Here is a 17,283-nt window from a genome sequence, read left to right on the forward strand (position 1 = left end):
CGTACGGGAAGCCACTGGAGGGTTTTGAGCAGTAGGTGACACAGTTTGATTTACACTCTCCAAAGATCACCTAGCTTCTAGAGGGCAAGGGTGAAAGTAGGGAGAGGAGTCTGGGGACTCTCAAAGCCCAGGTGAGACATGGTGAAGGATCTGGCTGGGATGATGTAGTGGGATGAGGTAGTGGAGAACGCGATGGATATGGGTACAATTCAAAGGTACGGCTGATAGGACTTGCTGACCCACTAAGCGTGTTACGTTGGAAGAGGGAATCAAAGTCGACTTAAGTTTTGCCTGGCCTTGTGGCTGTTTTGGGACTAATTCTCAGACGAAGTAGCAGCCAACTGCTGAGTAACTCGACTGAGGGATCTTGGGAAGTTACCCGAGAGACACTGTCCCACGACTGGAGAAAACGAGACAGGGAGTAAAGCTAATGTTCAAGTGACAAATGAGGCAGTTTACCTTTGAGGAGACACAAGTCACTGCTTAGAGCCTTGCTACTTCAAGTATGGCCGGAGGACAACAGCACTGAATGACCTGGTTGGAAATGCAGCAGAGTCCCCCCCAACCCTCCAGACCCCCCGAACCAGAATCTGGTTTGTAGCAAGATCCCCAGGGGATGCCTGTACACACGAAGGTTGGAGATGCAGAGGCACAAAGTTCAAGCTGATTGGAGACTCTATCCCTCGCTTTCAGAAATATATATATAAAGGTACCGTGCTTATAGCATTAACAACCTTAAAACATAGAGACTGCTTTCACTGGGACAGCAACAAAAATACCAAAACAAAACATAAAACCCAGCTCCCGTAAGCTTGCTTCAAATCGGTGTGCTTACCAGATTTCTTTCTCTTGCCAAGGGTCTTCCTTTCCTATCATTTTAGTAATTGCACACGGGAGAATGGAAATCTACACAAATCTGGTTAGCAGGCTTCAGGGTCTTGTGGCCAGGAATACTGCTCTCGAGTAATATTTTAAGGAAAACGTGACTCTCTTCAATTATAAATAGAGGTCACAGCAATTCCTGCACAGACCCCTAAATGTTTTATGATGTTTTTAATGAAAAAAAGGCAAAGACGCCAACACTTCAATATATCACACGCACCAGAGCAGCAAAAATTATAATAAAAAAAAAAAAATCTATGTACTCAACTGTGTTTTCAACTGGCAGTGAATCTACTGCGAAAGGAATCGTTTATATAGAGCTCATTTCTTACTTGGGTTGAGGGGAACCTCACTGACAAGGGCATTTCCCTCGAAATCTGGGTTTCCTTCCTGGAAAAAAGTCACCTCAGAACTGAATGCAAAAGCCATCTGTTTCAAAATTCAATCAAGATGTTTTCCGGAGCAGTGGTGCTGATGTCTCTCTATTGGCGTGTGCAGAAGTTATTAACCAAAGTTTGAAGAGACTTTGAATTCAAAGGTCAATACAACAAGTATTTACTGGACACATAGAACAGTCAGGCTTTTTAATTATGTGCATACAGAGCTACTGAGGGGTGCTGGTTGAGAAGTTTCCACACTAACAATTTCAAAGACATAAAGGAGTGAACTTCATTGAAAACACTAACGACTATGAAGATTTAGTCCTATTTTTGAAGTATTAAATTTATTGGGTCTTCCCCCCTCCCCGTTTTTAAGTATCTGAATCTAGTGATACTGCTTAAATATCCCCTCTTCATGAGAGATCTCTCCTGTCCATCCAACCAAATGGAAAAAATTTCCCCTTGTTATTCTCTCACAGAACCTATTTCTTGTCTTTCTTGGCATTTAATACATTCTCTCATTTTTTGTGTCTTTTTTTTTTTCTTTCTGTCTTCCCATGAGATCACTTCTCCTAAGAACAGGGGTGGTCCCATTCGTTCTCCAATGAACAGAAGAATGAATCCATGAAGGTGTTAATTGCCAAATCCCTTCTCTGACCCATTGGTAACCACCTCCTTATTTCAGATGCCCTAGGAAAACTCATCTTTCCTTATGTTTCTTACTCATCCGCTTATTCACTTGAAACACTATGTGTATCCAGGTCCATATGTGTGTTAGGGACACTTACCTGAAAGAGAAGAAACACGTTCGTTTGAGGCCTCAGATCATAAATGTCAGCTGTCCTAAGCATCCGGCAATTACGGAATACTAGTACATTTTTATTAATATATTTAATTTCTGATTTTTCTCACTCAAATCTGGATGTGGAAGCCAGTAGTAAACTGCGTGCCTTTACTCGGTCAGGGATTTTCATCAGTTACTGAAAGCTAAACAATTAGGTCCAACATGTAATTCAGCAATGCCAAAACCTCCCATTAAAATTATTTGCCTTTTGGGGCGCCTGGGTGGCGCAGCCGGTTAAGCGTCCGACTTCAGCCAGGTCACGATCTCGCGGTCCGCGGGTTCGAGCCCCGCGTCGGGCTCTGGGCCGACGGCCCGGAGCCCGGAGCCTGTTTCCGATTCCGTGTCTCCCTCTCTCTCTGCCCCTCCCCCGTTCATGCTCTGTCTCTCTCTGTCCCAAAAATAAATAAAAAACGTTGAAAAAAAAATTAAACAAAAATTACTTGCCTTTTACTGTGTTAGCCAAATGAATAATATATTTCAAAGAAGATACTTGGAAAGATCGATCTGTTGAGAAAGCAGAGAAGGAACACACTCCAATGTGACCATGTGGAGTGGTTCCTGGTTTATACACAGACTACAGGACAGCTGCAGGCGGGCTGACTCCAAAGAGGGGCAAATCAACCAATGGGCCACAAACGGGAACCTTCCATCAAGTGAAAAGAGAAAGCAAATACCTCCATCTAAATTTATCTCCAGCTCAAAACTTCTCAAGGCTACGTTTCAGTAGGTAAGTTTAATCAGTTCACAGGGAACAAGACAGAGAGGTTGGGAGAACTATTTAGAAAAATTGCTGAAACAGTCAATTTTGCTCCCAAGGTTAAAAAAAAGAAATTCTACAACAGTCCATTTGAATTCCCAGATCTACTAGGCCTGTAAATGTAGTGAACAGAGACTCTCACGTACATTCCATAAAATTCCCGTTTCAGGTTCAAATATCTATGAATTTTCTTTTAAGTTTTTTTTTTTTTTTTTTTTGTTTTTTTTTTTGAGATACAGAGACAGTGTGAGTGGGGGAGGGGAGAGAGAGAGAGGGAGAGACAGAGAATCCCAAGCAGGTTCCGCAATGTCGGTGTGGAGCCTGATACAGGGCTCAAACTCAGAAACGATGAGCTCATGACCTGAGCCAAAAACAAGAGTTGGATACTTAACCCACTGAGCCACTCAGGAGCCCTAAAAATTAAAAGATATTTGAGAGGTGCCTGGGTGTCAATTAAGCATCCGACTCTTTTTTTTGGCTCAGGTCATGATCACACGGTTCATGAGTGTGAGCCCTGTATTGGGCTCCTACTGACAGTGAGAAGCCTGCTCGGGAGTCTCTTTCTCCTTCTCTCTCTGCCTCTCCCCTGCTCCAGCTGCCTCTCTCTCAAAATAAATACGTAAACTTAAAAAATATATATCTGTTAACTTTCTATGTGTGCTTTTCATTTTAAAAGTAATACCAATCATTAAAGAAAATATGAAAGGTAGCAAATTAAAGGACACCACCCACAATTGCTAATATCACCAGAGGTCACAGATTAATGGATGCTGGTAAAAATGCGTAACAAAAATAGAATTTGTCTTCTATTTGTCGATTTAATATACTTGCTTGCCAACACTACTAAAAGGAGCTTAACGTATTGATTTAAAAAGAATGGCAACGAATACACTCAATAGAAAGGAAAGCTAAAAAAAAAAAAAAGAAAGGAAATAAAGAAAGAAAAACTTAAGTATACTCATTCATATTCCCTAGCTTTCCACAAATTTCATCACTAAATAGTCAGGGGTCTGGAACTAGCAAAGTCTTTGAAAGGCAGTTTAGCCCATTACGCTGACCATGCTAGGATCTGTGAGCTCTCGCAAGTCTTGTATAGGGACCACCATAACAGACTTAAGTTTTGAATACTCATCCCACATGTCCCTGAGTACTGGTTACGTGGTTTGAAGAATTTACCTCTGCGAAAGGGGTGATGTCTGATTATTCTAAGTTATCCTTGGTACTAATTAGTTCAGGACTGAGACATCTGGCCAAGAAGTTATGAGAAGATGTTTGCTACGGACTTTTTGGAAAGTTCTGGAGAAAGCCACAGGAAGCAAGCGTCTCGCATAGTCATGTAAAGCAACAACCTTAAAACTAAATCAACATCAAAGATGGTAGAAAGACCAAAAAAAAAAAAAAATCCTACATGATGTGGGTTGAATAGATGGATTTGCAAAGACTAAACCTATAAATGTGAGAAGAGCCATCTAAACGAGCCAGAGTATTAGTGAGTGTTGGCTTGCTCCTATTTGTCAAAAATGTTCCAAGAAAGAGAGGAGTTCAGGGGCACCTGGGTGACTCAGTCAATGAAGCATCTGAATCTTGATTTCGGCACAGGTCGTGACCTCATGGCTTCGTAAGTTCGAGCCCCGCATCGGGCTCTGTGCCGACAGCGCAGAGCCTGCTTGGGATTCTCTCTCTTCCTCTCTTCCTCTCTTCCTCTCTTCCTCTCTCTCTCTCTCTCTCTCTCTCTCTCTCTCTCTCTCTGCCCCTCCCCCACTCACACTGTCTGTCTCTCTCAAAAATAAACTTAAAAAAAAAAAAAAAGTGGAGCACCTGGATGGCTCAGTCAGTTGAGTGTCTGAAAAATAATACAAAAGAGATAAGCTCAGAGAAGTTCCTGGTTCGCAAACAGAGATATGAGGGAAGGAAGTAGTTTAGCTGCCGGGTGCTGGATTTACATGACTGCAAAGGGGAATACAGTTATGGCTTTCTCACCAACGTCTCATGTTTCAGGGGCCTCAATAGAACCACCATTAATGTGAAAGTGACGTGGTTAGAGCAAGGTAACAAAGAAAATGGAGGAAAGAGGTCTAGCACAGAACACTGGGTATAGTTACTGGCAGGAGAAGTTACCGGACATAAGGAGATGAGAAGCCTACTACGATTCTGAGGAAATTATACTGCCAAAGAAATCACAGAACTAGTCTGCAAGAACGCGTGTGATGATTCAGGCCCTCGACGGACACGAGGAGAAACTCGATTACGCAACTGGATGATGGTCGCAATGCCTTCCTCAGATCAAACAATGGCAGATAATGGGTAAAAAGGGCCCTGTCAGTGGATGGAGCCAGAGGCCACAGAAAATAATGGTCAAGAGAGTTGTACCCAGGAAGTAGAAACACGCTAATCCTCCCACCACTGCCACCCCCCCACTGCCTGGTCTTAAGTGTGCCCCCAGCGCCTGTGCAGGAGACTGACATTACCACTATGGGCCAATTCTTTCTTTACCTAAACGGCAATTTGTTAACGCAGTTATACCATCCCTGAGTTACCACTGTATTGTGTAACTTGCGTATGGGTGTGTGTGTGCTGGGGGGGGGGGGGTTGTGTAGATAACTTGTCTTTTATTATACAGATGCTCAGATCAGGAGCAGCCAACTCTACACCTGATGAAAACCACCAGGCGTTATCAGAGATTCTGGATTTGAGCTTGATGCGGTAAGCTGTTGGGGACTCACAAGGGTGCAGAATACCTAATTCCAAAAGAGGTGCGGGGGAGGAAGGGGTGTGTGGAAGAAGATTCAAAATAGAGGAGGCGTGGCTAAAAGAGTCATTTTAATATGGAGTCGGGAGGCCCTAGTGAAGGTGGGGCTTGTGCACATCTTCCTTCGGTCTCAAGATTCTTGGAATCATTGCCGAACTCAGCTGAAAGCCAAGGCATCTGCTGCATGTTAAAATGGACGTAAACGGGGGCGCCTGGGTGGCGCAGTCGGTTAAGCGTCCGACTTCAGCCAGGTCACGATCTCGCGGTCCGTGAGTTCGAGCCCCGCGTCAGGCTCTGGGCCGATGGCTCGGAGCCTGGAGCCTGTTTCCGATTCTGTGTCTCCCTCTCTCTCTGCCCCTCCCCCGTTCATGCTCTGTCTCTCTCTGTCCCAAAAATAAATAAAAAATGTTGAAAAAAAAAAAAATTAAAAAAAAAAAAAATGGACGTAAACGGACTTTCTGCCTAGTAATAGCCCCAGCAACCAATCATGTATAGATAAGCATAACTGTAGCCATACCAGCTCCACCCACATTTCGTTCAAAACCACTCACACACTCCCTCTTTTCTCTTGAAATAACCTTAACCTCCTTTGTCTCTCTGGAGCATACTGACAATTTCGGTACGCTCTCGGTCTCCTGACTGCCAGTCCCTCAGACCTCACAATAATTGGGCACATTTGATTTTGCGGTTTGCACTCTTGTCTACTGTTGGTCAACAGGGGGTTCCCCCCCCCACACCACCAAGCAATTCTCTACCACCAGTCGGGTGTCCCGCAGTGTAGCTCAATTCCGACACCGTGCACACGACACAGCATCGGGTTTCAGGAGACTGCTCCCTCACCTTTGGACATTTGTCCCAAATCCAGTTTATCACTGTGCTTCTGACTACAGACTAGAGGTCCCGACGTCCCTCTCTTCGGATTTAACTTGCTAGAGTGGCTCACAGAACTCAGGAACTGTTTTACGTACTAGATCACCGGTTGATTACAAAAGATACAACCCAGGAGCAGCCAGGAGAAACAGGTGCATGGAGCAAGGTACAGAGAAAAGGCACAGAGCTTCCTTGGCCTGCCCGAGGGCCCCGATCTCCCCAAATCTCCACGTGTTCGCTCACTCGGAAGCTCCCCAAACCCAGTTCCTGGGGTTTTTGTGGAGGCATCATTATATAGGCATGATTGATTATATCATTGGTCATTGGCAAGTGATTCAGCCTCCAGCCCCTCCCCCCCTCCCCAGAGGTCAAGGGGGTGGGTATGGAAGTTCCAACCCTCCACTTCCTGGTTACTTGTCCTGGCAACCGAGGTGTGGCCCCAAAGCTCATTAACATAACAAAAGACACCGTCGTCGTCGCTTTCCTCAGGAAATTCCAAGGGTTTTAGGAGCTCTGTGTCAAAAAACGGGATGAACCACATATGTATTCATTAGAAATCACACTTGTCATAAGACTTTTGCTTTTTTTTTTTTTTTCTCTCCAGGAAAGGGAGAACGCTCTACACGTGGGTAGAGGAGTGAACTGCAGAGACTTAGCTGTCCGCCAGAATTCATCCTCCCCTCTCACGTAGCCGCCTGGATCATGTCAGCGAGCTATGTAACATCCCCCAGCCTGCCACCGCTTATGATCACTTAAGGACATCACTAGTAGAACATGGGTCAAGGGTAGGAGAGTACCAGGTAGAGACCTTCAAGAGAGTGGTAGTGCCTCTCTGGCCCTTCCCTTGCCCTAAGCCTCAGCGAGGACACACCCATCAGCCAAACGTGACCCTTGCATTCCGCTGTGGGAATGCCTCAGGGCAGAGGTTCCAAAACCTTCTCACCGTTTTCTGCGGGCCCACGTGGTCGAAGTAATCTTTCCACAGTGCCCCTAGACCGAAAGGAACAATCCTAAGGATTTCATTTGAAAGCAGTTAGGTTGGGCAGCTGGGTGGCTCAGCCAGGTAGGCGTCCGACTTTGGCTCAGATCCTGATCTCATGATTCGTGAGATCGAGCCCCGCGTCGGGCTCTGCGCTGACAGCTGGGATCCTGGAGCCTGCTTGGATTCTGTGTCTCCCTCGCGCTCTGCCCCTCCCCCCACTCCCAGTCTTTCTCTGTCTCTCCCAAAAATACACATGAAAGAAACTAAACGCAAATAAAAGCAGTGAGGTCGACGCTGCCAGGATCGCTGCAGTCGGAGCCTCGGACACCTCCGAAGACCCGACGTCTGTCCGAGGAGATGAAGTAACACTGTGCACCCCTGAGGAGTGTGATCCTGTACCCGTGAGCAGCCACCGCATGCCCATGGGTGCCAGTTCTGCTTTCTTCCGGCAAGGTACATATTTACTGGGGGATCCCAATAAACGAGACGAACGTGTAATGGATGGCTTGCTGGTGATTGCCATGAACAAGCACCGAGAGATTTGTACTATCCAGTCCTGTGGTGGGAGAACGCTGCTGAAACATCAACTCCTGAGATACAGTAAAACAGCTGGTGTGAAAGGACTAGAAACTACAGAGCTAATACAGAAGGCTTTGGAGAATGACTGGAAAGTTCAGAAAGAAGGCGGAAGGTTAGGCTTTGCAGGGTCTAGAGGAAATCAAAGAATCACAGCATTTAAAGTGGAAAAGGCCCCCAGGGGCGCCTGGTTGGCTCAGTTGGTTAAGCGTCCGACTTCAGTTCAGGTCATGATCTCACAGTTTGGGTTTGAGCCCTGTGTCGGGATTGAAGCGGACAGCTCAGAGCCTGGAGCCTGCTTCAGATTCTGTGTCTCCCCCCTCTCTCTGCCCTCCCCTGCTTACACTCTGTTTATTTTTGAAAGAGAGAGAGAGAGAGAGAGAGAGAGAGAGAGAGAGAGACATTAAAAAAAAATTAAAGTAGAAAAGGCCGCTATCGATACCTCTAATGTGGAAGAGACAGCAGAAGAAATTATTGCTGAAGCTGAACCTCCTTCAGAAGTTGTTTTTATGCGGGCCTGGGTGGCTCAGTCAGTCACTTAAGCGTCCAACTTCGGCTCGGGTCATGATCCTGTGGTTTGCGGGTTTAAGCCCCGCATGGGGCTCTATGCTGAGCCTTCTCTGCCCCACTGACGCTGCCTCTGTCTCAAAAATAAACATGTAAAAAAAAAATTAAAAAAAAAAAAAAAAAAGAAGTGGTTTCTAAACCTGTGCTTTGGACTCCTGGAACTGCTCAAATCGGAGAGGGAATGGAAGACGCCTGGGGTGATGATGAAAACTTTAAGGGAGAGGAGAATGGCTGTGCCGGCCATGAAGCAATCGTGCTTTAACAGGATAAAAAGGGACATTGAAGTAGAAGTCTCCAATGCTAGAAGCCAAGATGCCCCTGCTGTACTCTCAGACAAAAGAAACGATCGTTTCAGAACCAGCCAAGAATCCAAAGAAAATAAGAACAGAAGCCAGCAGTGCAAAACCAGAAAAGCCACCAAGTAAAAAGCTAGTGAAAAAGAGAAAAGAGAAGAGACGGGCTAACCGAAGCACGCATAGTTGTAGATTTGGTCATGTAACCAGTAAGAGGATATTGATTCAGGGCCAAGAAAACCACTTAAATATGCAGGTCTTCATGACCTACTGGTCATTTGAAAAGGATAACGCATATAAGTTGAAAAACATCCCTGTTCCTCCGCAACTGTAATCACTTAACTGATGAGATTTGTGCATCTGTTGACTTGGTACCTTGCTTGGTACCTCATTTCGACTTTTGCTCAATACCGGCTTTTAAAAATCACAACAATTTCTGAAAAACCAGCTTCGCAAAGACATGGCATCACCTAAAGGAATGTGGCGTGGATCTGATGTTGAAACTGATCTGTGGTAGTTGCATTTGGGACTGTTTTATTGCAACCGTCAGCATTATTCTAACTAGTAGACTGACTAAACTCTTGGATGGCCTTCAAACATAAGAAAATGTCATGCCAAATCAGAATAAGACATGGCTTTACCTGGTACACTATTCCCTTTTTTAGGACCTGTGTAAATGTACGAGCAACAACACTAAAGAACATGTGCCCTCTGGGATGTAACTCTCTAAAGAGCATGGCCAAGCTCCAGATGGTCTCCAGACACTTCTGGGGCTCTGATCCTTGGCCCTCTTATCAAATTGTAATTCTGGAGTGTTCCCTAGACAAATCTTGAGGAATGATTAGGAAATGAATAAATGCAAATGATTTTGAATAGCTTCTATTAATTCAGTATTTACTAAGCACCAGGTATCCATTACTTCTGCATATTAAAATAAAAAATACACACCACCACTAGACACAGAATATATTCTTTGCAAAGTATTCTTAGGAAGAACGGATCCACATCCATTTGACAAAGTGGATCCTAATATCTCATTAAAGCAAAAATCAAATGTTCACTGTTTTCAACATTGCTCCCTGAAAAAATATTAGATTTTTTTTTCAGTTAGACTTTTTTCTTATGGACCACATTCATTGTCTATCTTTACTGGGTCATTCACATGTTGATCAGACGTGTGATGTTCGGTCACTTTTCGACTCAAAGTTGAGTCAAAGGAGTTATTTTATTTTATTTATTATTTTTTTTTTCATTTTTTAGTTTTTAACTCCTGTTAGTTAACTGTTAGTTTCAGGTGTACAATGTAGAATTCAACACTTCCATATATCACTCTGCTCATCACAAGTGCACTCCTTAACCCCACCACCTATTTTTTCCTTTCTAAAATATGCATTCATTGCTATAAATTTACCTTTAAGCATTGCTTTCACTGCATCCCACAAATTTTGATAAGTTGCATTTTCATTTATTTCAAAATATTTAATTTCTCTCGAGATTTGTTCTTTGACTTGTGTTTTTTTTAATATATGAAATTTACTGTCAAATTGGTTTCCATACAACACCCAGTGCTCATCCCAAAAGGTGCCCTCCTCAATACCCATCACCCACCCTCCCCTCCCTCCCACCCCCCATCAACCCTCAGTTTGTTCTCAGTTTTTAACAGTCTCTTATGCTTTGGCTCTCTCCCACTCTAACCTCTTTTTTTTTTTTCTTCCCCTCCCCCATGGGTTTCTGTTAAGTTTCTCAGGATCCACATAAGAGTGAAACCATATGGTATCTGTCTTTCTCTGTATGGCTTATTTCACTTAGCATCACACTCTCCAGTTCCATCCACGTTGCTACAAAAGGCCATATTTCACTCTTTCTCATTGCCACGTAGTATTCCATTGTGTATATAAACCACAATTTCTTTATCCATTCATCAGTTGATGGACATTTAGGCTCTTTCCATAATTTGGCTGTTGTTGAGAGTGCTGCTATAAACATTGGGGTCCAACTGCCCCTATGCAGCAGTACTCCTGTATCCCTTGGGTAAATTCCTAGCAGTGCTATTGCTGGGTCATAGGGTAGGTCTATTTTTAATTTTCTGAGGAACCTCCACACTGCTTTCCAGAGCGGCTGCACCAATTTGCATTCCCACCAGCAGTGCAAGAGGGTTCCCGTTTCTCCACATCCTCTCCAGCATCTATAGTCTCCTGATTTCTTCATTTTGGCCACTCTGACTGGCGTGAGGTGATATCTGAGTGTGGTTTTGATTTGTATTTCCCTGATAAGGAGCGACGTTGAACATCTTTTCATGTGCCTGTTGGCCATCCGGATGTCTTCTTTAGAGAAGTGTCTATTCATGTTTTCTGCCCATTTCTTCACTGGGTTATTTGTTTTTCAGGTGTGGAGTTTGGTGAGCTCTTTATAGATTTTGGATACTAGCCCTTTGTCCGATATGTCATTTGCAAATATCTTTTCCCATTCCGTTGGTTGCCTTTTAGTTTTGTTGGTTGTTTCCTTTGCTGTGCAGAAGCTTTTTGTCTTCATGAGGTCCCAGTAATTCACTTTTGCTTTTAATTCCCTTGCCTTTGGGGATGCGTCGAGTAAGATTGCTACGGCGGAGGTCAGAGAGGTCTTTTCCTGCTTTCTCCTCTAAGGTTTTGATGGTTTCCTGTCTCACATTCAGGTCCTTTATCCATTTTGAGTTTATTTTTGTGAATGGTGTGAGAAAGTGGTCTAGTTTCAACCTTCTGCATGTTGCTGTCCAGTTCTCCCAGCACCATTTGTTAAAGAGACTGTCTTTTTTCCATTGGATACTCTTTCCTGCTTTGTCAAAGATCAGTTGGCCATACGTTTGTGGTTCTGGGGTTTCTATTCTATTCCATTGGTCTATGTGTCTGTTTTTGTGTCAATACCATGCTGCCCTGATGATGACAGCTTTGTAGTAGAGGCTAAAGTCTGGGATTGTGATGCCTCCTGCTTGGGTCTTCTTCTTCAAAATTACTTTGGCTATTCGGGGCCTTTTGTGGTTCCATATGAATTTTAGGATTGCTTGTTCTAGTTTCGAGAAGAATGCTGGTGCAATTTTGATTGGGATTGCACTGAATGTGTAGATAGCTTTGGGTAGTATCGACATTTTGACAATATTTATTCTTCCAATCCGTGAGCAGGGAATGTCTTTCCATTTCTTTATATCTTCTTCAATTACCTGCATAAACTTTCTATAGTTTTCAGCATACAGATCTTTTACATCTTTGGTTAGATTTATTCCTAGGTATTTTATCCTTCTTGGTGCAATTGTGAATGGGATCAGTTTCTTTATTTGTCTTTCTGTTGCTTCATTGTTAGTGTATAAGAATGCAACTGAGTTCTGTACATTGATTTTATATCCTGCAACTTTGCTGAATTCATGTATCAGTTCTAGCAGACTTTTGGTGGAGTCTATCGGATTTTCCATGTATAATATCATGTCATCTGCAAAAAGCGAAAGCTTGACTTCATCTTTGCCAATTTTGATGCCTTTGATTTCCTTTTGTTGTCTGATTGCTGATGCTAGAACTTCCAGCACTATGTTAAACAACAGCGGTGAGAGTGGGCATCCCTGTCGTGTTCCTGATCTCAGGGAAAAAGCTCTCGGTTTTTCCCCATTGAGGATGAGGTTAGCTGTGGGCTTTTCATAAATGGCTTTTATGATCTTTAAGTATGTTCCTTCTATCCCGACTTTCTCAAGGGTTTTTATTAAGAAAGGGTGCTGGATTTTGCCAAAGGCCTTTTCTGCATCAATTGACAGGATCATATGGTCCTTCTCTTTTTTTTTGTTAATGTGGTGTATCACGTTGATCGATTTGCGAATGTTGAACCGGCCCTGCATCCCAGGAATGAATCCCACTTGATCATGGTGAATAATTCTTTTTATATGCCGTTGAATTCGATTTGCTAGTATCTTATTGAGAATTTTTGCATCCATATTCATCAGGGATATTGGTCAAAGGAGTTATTTTAAAAATAAACTTATGTAGGCACCTAGTGATTCTGAGAGCTGAAAGGGACATGAGCAAAATTCTTTGTTGCTTCCCTGACATATTCCTGGAAGTGTTAAGTCCTTTTTTTTTTTTTTTTTTGCCTCCTCCTCTCTTTCACAAGCTTAAATCATTAGCTGTGATCCAAACATGTAATGCCCCAAAGCTCTACCTTCTGCACTTGGGGAAACTCTATCCTGTCCTTCAAGACTCAGGTATTACCTTTCCAGGATAGCCTTCCACACCACCTCCCACAAGGGCTGATCCTTCCCCTTGTTTCAGGCTGTCCCAGCACTTTGGATACACGTGCATGAATTCCTGTCTATGGACTTCTGTTACAGTACTTTTGGGATTATATAACCACTTCTGGTCGGTGTGTTTATTTGGATGAGGGGTTAGCCAACTTCTTCTGTAGAGGACCTGACGGTAAATGTTTGAGACTGTGCAGGCCGTGGGGTCTCTGGAGCAACTACCAGATTCAGCCGTGGCCATGGGAAAGCTGCCCGAGACAGTAAGCAAACGATTGGGTGTGGCGAAATTTCAGTCAAGTTTGGACTGAAGGCCAAAGGGCAACAGCTTATGACCTGGGATCCAAATCTTCAAGACTTGGGAGGCCCATATTGCTCAGAAAGTCTCCTAGATCATTTATCTTCCTAAAAGAGGCTAGGTCTTTACCCATTTCTCCCAATTCTGTGAGGACACCCGAACAACAAGACCCATTTTTGTCAGAGAAGTTTTGGAAAGGGTTTTACTTAACATATGGAAGCCTGCATCCAATGTCAAGTGGGTAAGCTACCTGTTCAAGAAATCACACTCAAGTGGGCACACAGATGTGTTTTTTACTTTGGCCAATAATGTTGGCCCACACAGTGTCTTACATTTCGATTAATTGATAATATTTGTAAATAGTTATTAAAAATATTAAAAGGCTTTCCTGACAACTTGGAAGACGTGGCCATACACCATCCACCTTCCCTTATGGTAACCATCAGTTAGACCTGAGTAGTAGCTCTCTTTTAAAAGGCACGGAAGCTCCAGGTTCCCACTTGCCACCACTATTGTTCTCCAGCACTGATTGTGAGTGTCAGTTCCCGTTTATAATCTCCCGTGTGCTCGGCCCCTTTCTTCAGGTTACATGTCTGGGTCCTCTGGTCATTTGGGTTTGCCACCCCTGATACAGGTATTAAAAACTCCTGGAAGATTTCAGACCATAAGACCTCGACTTGCTTTGCACCCATGCGTGTTTTATTTTTTCTTCCTTGCACACCCACCGTAGGCATACCAGTTTTCGTGATGAATGAATTTTATACCTGTATCCCTCAAAGTGGGGAGGGGTCTAACAGGCTTTTTCTTCCACATTCAAACCACAACTTCTGCTTTTCTCCAGCCCCGATTCTGCCTTCTGATTGTGTAAGTCTCTCGTGTGATCTCATTTACCTACTTACTAGATTCTTCTTTTAAAAAGTGCAAATGCTCCTTTAGTTTTTAATGATAAAATACAGGCACCAGCTCATCAGCATCTTCAGTTCTAGTAGAAAGTACATCTAATGCTCAACCACTCCTCATCAGGGAAATACAAATCAAAACCACACTGAGATACCACCTCACACTGGTCAGAGTGGCTAAAATAGACAAATCAGGAAACTACAGATGCTGGCGAGGATGTGGAGAAACGGGAACCCTCTTGCACTGTTGGTGGGAATGCAAACTGGTGCAGCCGCTCTGGAAAACAGTGTGGAGGTTCCTCAAAAAATCAAAAATAGAACTACCCTATGACCCAGCAATAGCACTACAAGGAATTCATCCAAAGGATACAGGAATGCTGATTCATAGGGGCACATGTGCCCCAATGTTTATAGCAACGCTTTCAACAATAGCCAAATTATGGAAAGAGCCTAAGTGCCCATCAACTGATGAATGGATGAAGAAGATGTGGTTTTTATATACAATGGAATACGACTTGGCAATGAGAAAGAATGAAATCATGCCATTTGCAGCAACATGGATGCAACTGGAAGGTATTACGCTGAGTGAAATCAGTCAGTCAGAAAAGGACAGATAGCCTATGTTTTCACTCATATGCAGATCTTGAGAAACTTAACAGAAGACCATGGGGGGAAGGGAAGGAGGAAAAAATTAGTTCCACACAGAGAGGGACGGAGGCAAACCATAAGAGACAAATAGAACAAACTGAGGGTGGATAGGGAGTTGGGGGAGAGGGGCAAATGGCTGATGGGCATGGAGGAGGGCATTTGTTGGGATGAGCACTGGGTGTCACATGTAAGTGATGGACCACGGGAATCTACCCCAAAAACCAAGAGCACACTTTACACACACTGTACGTTAGCCAATTTGACAACAGATTATATTAAAAAAAGAAAGAAAGAAAGTGTATCTGAATGTTTATGTTAGCCACTTGCTATACCCAAGTGAATAAGCAGGTCTTCAAATATGAAGATAACCCCCTTACTTTTGGCAGGAGAGCACATGTCCTCACGGTCACTGCCTCACTAGAGGAGCTGGGCTGAGGTACACCTATCATTCTAGCTTGCTTCGTGTCCTACAGCCTGTTTTTGGGCTATAGGTGGAAGGAACGGGTCAGTGCATACAGTTCAACTAAGACCCGTAATAACAGCCAAAGTTTATGGAGCGTTGTCTATAGCCAAGCGTCCTAAAATCTCTTACATATATTGTTTCCTCCTCACCATACGGTCATAAAGTACACACTGTTATTATATTTATTTTATAACTAAGAGAAATGACACAAGAAGGTAATTTGCCAAAGTCAAATGGAGGAGCACAGCTGAGGACCCAGGAAATGTGATTTCAACGTATATTCCTCGGACCACTAAACTCAACAGCCCCCTCCCTCTCACACTTCCTAGATGGCCTTTTAGCAGAACCAAGCTTCTTGTTCAAGTGAGTTCAAACCCAAGGTATTGCTAGCAATCGACTAATTCAGCTATCACACGGAAATCTAACGGAAATAAGACTACAGTCTAGAACTACCCATATTTTTTACTAACAACACAAACGTACATATTTACTATCCCTAGGCCTAAGGAAGCTGGGGAATTGGTTAAAAAAAATTAACGGATCCTTTAAGAATTGCATTACAATTTTTTCAGTCTGTATTGGGAATGACACTGCTCAAAGCCTGATATACTCTGGATACTCTATTTGCTGAGATTTTCATTTTTATGACCAAAGTGGGCATTTGGTTACAGCTGCTTTAAAATTTTTCTGAAATCAAGATTAAAGTTGTCCCTTAAAACAAGGAACTCTGGGACCTCCATCTCCCATCTGTCTGTATTGTAATGGACTCAAAATGACTTTCTGGGGGAGGATCTTGTGTTGCCTGGGACACTCTTATGGCTCATAGTTAAGCAAAACCAGGTACCCTTCTACTGAGGCATATCTCATTGTTAAATACCCTGACTTCCACAGGAGGGTATTAATTCTATCCCTAGCTGGACTCAAAAAGCACATGGCTTAGCATTTCCTGACAAAACAGAGCAGCTGTTCTCCAGGTACTTCTCCAAGAATATCACCTTAAATTCATTACAGATTCAGTAATGTCTTTCAGGAACTTGGTTGAGAGAAGATGTACTCTGGACAACTCCCCAAACCCAGGTCTATTCCTCAGAAAGAGGTTCTTTCCTGTTTTGATATCCAAAAAAATTATACAGGGTGTACATTTACTCTTTTTTTTTTTTTTAATAAAAGTTCAGGAACCTCACAGACACCATGTAAGAAAAAAATACTCAACACTCCAGCCCCGGGGTTGATGACAGATCATCAGGAAGTGACAATCAGAACCACGTAAGGCTGAATCTGATGGGAGTATTCCCTCCTCTCACAAAATTGATTTTCAATTACCTTTGTACTGGTCTATACTGAGAGATCATAGGAAAGAGCTGATGAAGGTTATCACTGCTTCTGATGAGGATGTTGTTTGTGACACTATTTGAGGTCTTTTGAGAAAGACTTATTGGAGAACTTTCTCATTGTTCTCAATATCAGGCAGAATGGGGCTTCTCCAATCAACGGGTTTCATCTCACTCATGAACACTATGAATCATCTTTGCCCCTTCTCTTGGGCTGCTGAAAGGCTCAGGGTCCAATGTGTGGCCCTTCTCTACAAAGGAGACTTGACTTCAGTGATGGGCTGGGTGTCTCCCTGATTCTATCTCATTTTTTCATTATAATTTTCTCTTCCCCTCAACTATTTTTTCTTCTGATACTGAACAGATTGTAGTAATGCATTTTAGTTAAGATTTTCTGAATAACGAAGTGTACATATATGCAACCCCCCTCCCCCCGCCAAAGTGACTAGTTCCAATAATGATCCAATTGCTACCATGAAACCCTGAAAGCTA

The 17,283-nt window shown here is 43.3% G+C and overlaps 1 protein-coding gene across 3 annotated transcripts in view; it reads right to left on the minus strand.

The window, feature by feature from the left end:
- The window catches only part of RARB (retinoic acid receptor beta), a 681,957-nt gene that overhangs the window by 459,487 nt on the left and 205,187 nt on the right, over positions 1-17,283 (minus strand). The window lies entirely within an intron of this gene.

Source organism: Neofelis nebulosa, chromosome 5, assembly GCF_028018385.1.
Source record: "Neofelis nebulosa isolate mNeoNeb1 chromosome 5, mNeoNeb1.pri, whole genome shotgun sequence".
Lineage (NCBI taxonomy): Eukaryota > Metazoa > Chordata > Mammalia > Carnivora > Felidae > Neofelis > Neofelis nebulosa.